Below are 7898 nucleotides of genomic sequence, written 5' to 3'. Positions count from 1 at the left end.
GAAGATATTTGCAATTTGTTCCTTTGTGTGAATGTACTCCATCTTCACTTCTTTGTCTTCCACCAATTCTCTGACATAGTGATACTTGATTCAATATGCTTGGTTTTTGCATACATTACTTGATTCTTGGATATGTTTATAGCACTTGTATTATCACAATACAGTATCACAGGTTTGGTTACCTCTTCTTTCATTCCTTTCAATAGATATTTGAGCCACACAATGTTTGTGCAATTGACTACTCCTGCCACATATTCTGCTTCTATAGTGGACTGAGATGTGCATGTTTGTTTCTTGCTAGTCCAAGTAACTAGCCTTTTACCTAAGAATAATGATCCTCCACTTGTGATTTTCCTATCATCAATGTTACCTCCCCAATCTATGTCTGTGTATGCATTGAGCTCAAACTTCTCATTCTTTTTGTAGTATAGGCAAAAATTATCAGTTCCTTTGAGATACCTCATTATCCTTTTTAATGCCATGAGATGATTTTCTCTAGGATCTGTACATTTTTTGATTGACTTCAGCTGATTCATCATTTTTAGATAGCTTATGTCCTATTGCCATTGGTGTGCTGACAGGTTTGGAGTCTTCCAATCCAAATGTCTTGAGTATCTCTTTGATGTACTTTGATTGTGTCACGAATATACCATGTTTTAGTTGATGTACTTGCAATCCAACAAAGAACTTGATTTCTCCAAACATAGACATCTCAAACTCATGTTTCATTTTGTCAGCAAAAATTTTGCAAAAAGCTTCCTTTCCTCCAAAAAATATGTCATCCACAAAGATTTCAGATACAAGGATATCCTTACCTTCTTCAAATTTGATGTACATGTTGTTGTTATCATCAGTTCTTTCAAATCCTATTTGCACTAGATACTTGTGAAGTCTCTCATACCAAGCTCTAGGGGCTTGTTTTAATCCATATAGAGCCTTATGCAATTTGCATACCTTATTTTTGTTATTTTCATCAGCAAATACTTTTGGTTTCTCTATGTAGACTTTCTCTTCAAGTATACCATTCAGAAATGTAGACTTAACATCCATTTGATACACTTTAAATCCTTTGAAGGCTTCATATGCTAGTAAGGTCCTTACTCCCTCCATTCTGGCAACTAGAGCAAAAGTTTCTCCATAGTCTAGTCCTTCTTCTTTTGCATACCCTTTACAGACTAGTCTTGACTTATTCCTTGTGATTTCACCATTCTCATCTAACTTGTTTCTAAACACCCACTTGGTTCCAATCACATTCTTGTCAGTTGGTCTTGAGACTAAGGTCCATGTCTTGTTCTTTTCAATTTTTTCTATTTCTTCTTTCATAGCATTGTACCAGTCATCATCTTTTATGGCTTCACTTACTATTTTTTGTTCCATTTTGCTGAGCAGACATGTCTCACTTTTGAGTCTATTCCTTTTCATTGGTCCTACCTCTTTGTTTCAAATAATTTGATCTGTAGGATGATGTCTTCTTACATACTTTGTCAATACTAGTTCTTTCCTTGTTTGCATGTTGTCTCTTTCAGAATTTGAATCTTCATGTGTGTTTTCATCAAATATTTCTTCATTTCCTTCATGTTGATAGTTCTTAGAATCTGAATGAACATTCTCTATATTCTGTAGCTCAGCTTCTGAATGTGTCTACTACTTGGCATTCACTATCTGTGACTCGACAGATACTAATTTTTTTTGCTGATTGTCATTCTGAGTTGTAACCTCACCATTATTAGGTATACCTTCATAAAAGTATACAAAGGTCTTGTACTCTTCTTCTTTCTTGGTGTTCTCAACACTTTGAACGTCTGCAAGTTCATCAAATTTTACATTTGTGCTTTCTACTACTTTGTTAGTGTTAACATTTAGGCACTTATAAGCTTTGTTTCTAGTAGAATAATCAAGAAATGTGCCTTCCTCACTCTTTGCATCAAACTTTCCATTTTTGGACTATATATATATAGCATTTGCATCCAAATATTTTGAAATGTTTTACATTAGGAGAATGCCCATACCATAATTCAAAAGGTGTTGCATTTATACCTTTCTTGAGTTAAACTCTATTGAGTGTGTAGATTGTAGTACTTATAGCTTCTCTCAAGTACTTGAGTGCAACATTTTTCTCCATCATTAAGGTCTTGGCGTAGTCAATAACTGATCTATTCCTTCTTTCTACTATACCATTCTGAGGTGGAGTCCTAGGTGTTGATGTCTACCTTTTGATTCCTCTTTCATTGCCAAATTCTTCAAATTCTCTTGATGTGAATTCACCTCCTCTATCAAATCTAAGACATTTTGGGCTCTTCTTAGTCTCTTTCTCAACTTTGGCCAAGTACCATTTGAACATTTGGAATGCATCTAATTTTTGTTTTAGGAACATGACTGTCATCATCCTTGAATAGTCATCTACAAATAGCATTATGTATTTGTCACCTTTGTAGCTTTGCACTTCAATAGGACCACACAAGTCAGTATGAACTAGCTCTAATACTTTATTAGAAGTATAAGCCTTGCTTTTGAAAGTTGACTTGGTCATCTTCCCTAGTTGGCATTGTATGTACATGGTGGTTTCAAGCTTCTTCAACTTTGGTAGACCTCTGACTTTCTTCATTTTGCTAATGCTTATCAGATTGTCAAAATTTACATGACATATCCTCTTGTGGCATAACCATACATCATCAGTTTGAAAAATGAGACAAGAAGCATCTTCCATGTCTAGGTAGAACAAATTACTCCTAGTCTGGTTACCTTTTCCTATTAGACTTCCTTGAGAATCATAGATCTTGGCAACTCTATTTTCAAATTCAACCTTGCATCCTATGTTGCCTAACTGTGAGACACTTGACAAGTTATACTTTAGGCCTTCAACATACTATGCATTATCACACGATATCTTTTCAGTAAGCTTGATACTTCCTTTCCCTTTGATCTGACATGGTGCATTGTTACCAAATCTAACACTATTTCCTTCATATTGAGTAAAGGAAATGAATTTACTTTTATCTCCAATCTTGTGATGAGAGCATCCACTGTCTATGATCCATTTGTCATTCTTGTTCATGCAGGTTACTAGGGCAGTTGCTTCATCTTCATCTGATTCATCTTTCATAGCCACATAGATTACTTCATCATCATTCTCGTCAGAGTCTTCTTCAATAATGTAGCATCTTTTGCCTTTACCTCTGTAGTCCTTATTATCATCTTTCTTTTTTTTGAAGTTGCCTCCATCCTTGTAATTTTTCTTTTGCATGCATCTGGCTACAATGTGACCAACTTCATTACAATTGAAACAAATGATTGGAAGCTTACCTTTGAATTTGCCTCTTCCTCTGTAAAATCTTCTTGCTAGTAATGCCTCCAATTGGTCTACATCATCTTCATCAATGTTGCTGTCACTAGATACATACTTTCCTTTTCTACTCTTTTTCTTTGTTAGCATCTCCTCATTGTCTTTTATTGTCATCTTGGCTTTGAATGCAAATTCAATGTTTTCTAGCTTGTAGTTGTCAAAGTTGGATAGCTCAAAGGTAGTGAGTCTTCCAATTATTCCTTCAAATGACAATGTGTTGCCTGTACACACCTTAGCTCTTGGATGGCTGATACTCTTATAGCATAGATAGGAAGAAAAGTTCTCAAGTATTTGCTACATAATATTTCTTCTAATAACTATCCTCCTAGGCTTCTTATGGTACTTACCACTTCTTTCATCCTTGCACCATATTGAGCAACATTCTCTCTTTCTTCCATTTTCATGTCATCAAACTTTCCTCTTAGGCTCTCTCTTTTGGCTCTCTTGACATTATCATCTCCTCCATAGGTGTTTGATAATGTTTTCCACATCTAATGTGTAGTATCACATTCCTTGATGTCATCATACTCGGCATAGCTTAATGCTGAAGTAATATCTAACATCGCTTGATTGTGCTCCTTCTTCTTGCTCATGTCTTCTGGAGTGAGGGGTCTTGTAGGGTCTACATGATCAAATGTGATTGAGGTTTGTGCATAGTCACCTATTGATCCAAGGTGTAGCTTCATCAGACTTTTCCATGCAACAAAGTTGTCTTTGTTTAGCTTGGGAACTTCTCTCTTGGACATCTTGATCTTCTTGCTGCTAGTACCTTGAAATAAATCAGCAGTGGACTCTGATACCAATTGTTAGAATAATTTTAGAATAACTGAGAGGGGGGGTGAATCAGTTATCCAAGGTCCAATAATGTCCAATACAATTTTTTTTGTCAAATTCTTTTGCCATATAATTGAAATTATCATGCATGCAATTAAACTTTAAACAATCATGAAAAGTAAACATGCATCACACCATAACACAAAGGATTTTGGTGACCCAAAAACCCTCCAAGAATAAGAAGGTAAAACTAGGGTGGGGATGGCACCCACAAAATAACTACGCAATTGATTTCAACCACTTAAAGGTTTGCCCTGTTAAAGGCTTTACACACTATCAGATGTGACCCTGTTAAAGGATTTTTGCACCCTGTTAGGAGTGTGCCCTGTTAAAGGACTTAAGCACATTCAACTTGGAATGTCACCCTATTAAAGGATTTACATAGAGTTTTTAACCCCACCCAAGTCCATGGGATTTATAGTCACCTTCTCAAAAGAATATTTTATTCCTCTTTAAGGATCTCCTATCCTTCTCTTGATGATCTCTTATCCTTCTTTTGGGGATCTTCTATCCTTTTCCTAAGGCTTATCCACCTAGATATTAAGCTAACCTAGCAATGTAGGATTTCAATGTCTAATACAATGGTAAGAAAGTATTAGAAAGGTTTTGACCTGATAAAGATTGCAACTCTAACCTTGCAGATTTTAGATCACTCTTTAGTTCTTTTCTTTGCTTGGCTTTTCTTCCTTGTAGTAGTGATAGGTTGTCCACCCTTCAAGATCTTTCTCCTTGAGTTCTTCCACTCGTTATGCCAATGAACTCTATGATCACTTGATCAACTTAGAGTCTTGATGCTCTATGCTTACTCCTCACTATGTCCTCTTCTTGACACTTCACACAAGCCTTCTCTTGGCTTCTTCACATGACCACACTTATGGCCAACTTACTCTCTCTCCTCTTCACTGATCTCTGACCTATGACTCCTTATAAAGAAGTTTTGTTCTTCATTTCCTACTCAAGTCTTCTCTCTCACCAATTTGAATTGATCTAAGAAAATAATATTGTTTTCCCTCCAAATTGTTTCTTCCAGAAACTTCATCACTATTCGCCTTGAATTGGTTTGCATGGTTTACATAAAATTCTGTGACATCTACTCATCATCCTTATCATACAACTAATTCACAAAATTCAATGTAACAAACTTATTGCTACGGATCTAGTGAATCTTTGACTTGACAAATAATGTAGCAACTTGACATTATTGGTTTACTGATGCTCGACACTAACTGGGTTACTTGGCTTCTACTATTATTTACTAATGTTCAACACTATCTAGTTCTGGATTGCTCATTATCCACTGTGTTTCTTGGTTACTCGGCTCCTTAAGGATTATTGTGTTACTTGACACCTAAATGATCTTGCTCAACACCTAAAGAATTACTCAGCACACATTGAAGTTTAATTTTCTTGACTTCAACTGAGAATTTTCTCATCTCTATCTAGCTTGCTCGACTCTCACACTATTTCATCAATGACTTAGCTGATCCTTAAACTTCATTACAACATCATAACTTCAACCTTTCTCTGGGTGTTCTAGTTACATCTTATTGATTGCCTCCTCCTTGTCAATCATCTAAGTGATAGTATTTGGATCACTTAAGCAATTACCATTCTTGTAAGTAACAAGTTTGAAATCAATGACAAAACAATGATTGAAAGCATTCTTTACCATCATTCTTCATTAAAATATCTTTTCAATCATTTCCAACACCTTGCCCTTCAGGTCCACCCCTCTGGTGTCCCATTATTTTGAGGTTTACAAAATCCTCCCATGTCCCCAAGTGTTGCCTAGTAAATTCCCTTTCAACTATGGTCCTAATTAAGCAATGGTGGGCTATCAACTAGGTTTTTCCTTGTTCTACATAGGCAGCTTGCCTTTTGATAATATTATAAAGGAAACTTGGGAGATTTATAGGACAATCACCATGCCGCAAACCACTCAAAATTTTGAAATGAACAACATCCAAATAGGAATACCTCCCCTCATAGGTAAAATACCTTATGATAAATTTAACAAGGTGGGTAAATTGAAGGGGGAGAGATAACCGTAATATACCTTGCTTTTTGTTTTCTTCCAGTTGAGGATCTCCATGCATTGAAAATTGTTCCTTTGTTGCTCATGCATCTATGTACTCTATCCACCATTCCCCATTTGTCGAAAAACCAATAACTTCTACCACTACCTCCTTTGTAAAATTTATCCAGATACCTTTAATAGTTTCATATCCATCCCTTAATGTATTATGAAATTGGAGCACAATTTCTTTATCAAACTACTTCAGAGTAAGATAGTAAGCTAGTCAACCTCATTGTTGAAACAAGCTACATGTTGTTAAGTTTTCCAACAAGACTCTGTGATTTGCTTGTTCATGTCATTGAGGTTCTCCACCCATGTTCTCTTTGAAAAATTCTATAACTAGTAAATTCACTATAAGTGATTGATAGTGTAGGTAGAGATGGCTATAGGGGTTTCAACAATGGTGTTTGGAAAAGGAAACAGGAGTTTTAAAATACTTTAGCACTTTCCAAAAATCACATCCTTCAGTACTTCATGACAACATTTTAATCAGCAAAACATAATGAGGATAAAGATCATACCCAAAACATACGCCATATTAATGAGGGGTTATGTGCTTGTGAAATCATAATCTAATGGTTGGCTTTTTTAATAATTTCACACAAACTTTAGAAGTACAAAGGGGTGCCAACTCATTATTGAGGTGACCCTACCCTGTACATCCTACATGCCAACTTAAGATTCATCTTGATTTTCATTTATTATTTTGATTTTCCCTCCCCTCCACCTATCAAAGACTGGGTCCCACTAGACCTTAAAGATTGCAACTTTTGAAAATCAAAATATCATGCTTTCCTAAATAAATAATAAATTAAATAAATGTAGAGGGGTCAAGTGTAACTAACCTAAGACGTGATAGGAAGGGTGCTCCAAGTAGTACTGTACTATAGAAAGAAGATGGGATGAAGTGATGATGGAAAGATAAGAAGATGAGATGGAATGAGGTGCAACAGAAATGAATTTCACATAAAATGTAAAATTTTTATTCTAAAGGCCTTGAAATAAATTCAAGGAGCTGTAGGCATCTGAGTGGAAGACTCAAATAGAGTGGGTGTAGGAAGATATGCTTCTATTATGTTGAACTATTAAAGAAATTCCTCTTGGGTTGCTAGTTTGTGATATAACTTTAGGTGATGTCCATTAACCAGGAGTTTGAATTTGATTAGATCAATTATTGATAGTTGAACTACTCCATTGTTAAAAATTGCAACAATTTCATATAGACCAAGCCATCTGGTTTGAAATTTTCCTTAGTGATGCTAATATCGTGAGTCATACAGGAGTGCCTAATCACCAACAGAGAATTCTCTATCGTTAATAAATTTTTCATGCCATTGCTTCCTTTAACTTTGGATCAATTTTGCATTATCAAGAGCTAACTTTCACCATTTATCCAACTCATTGAGATGTAAAATGCGATCTTATTGTGCTGCAGGAAGAGTAATATCAAGTTCCAAGGCTATCCGTAGAGTCTTGTGTTCAAATTCAATAGGCATGGCAACTATCTTCCCATATAGGAGCTCAAAAGGTATAAACCTAGTAGTGGATTTCCATGTTGTTTTATATGCCCATAAGGCTTTAGGAAGTCAAGCTGCCCAATCTTTCCTATGCAAGGACACTATTTTAGTGAGTATATTTTCCAGC

Source organism: Cupressus sempervirens, chromosome 6 (assembly GCF_028749045.1).
Source record: "Cupressus sempervirens isolate cs-2001-9-10 chromosome 6, ASM2874904v1, whole genome shotgun sequence".
NCBI lineage: Eukaryota > Viridiplantae > Streptophyta > Pinopsida > Cupressales > Cupressaceae > Cupressus > Cupressus sempervirens.
The sequence above is the reverse complement of the archived record's forward strand: the minus strand, read 5'-3'. Positions refer to the sequence as shown.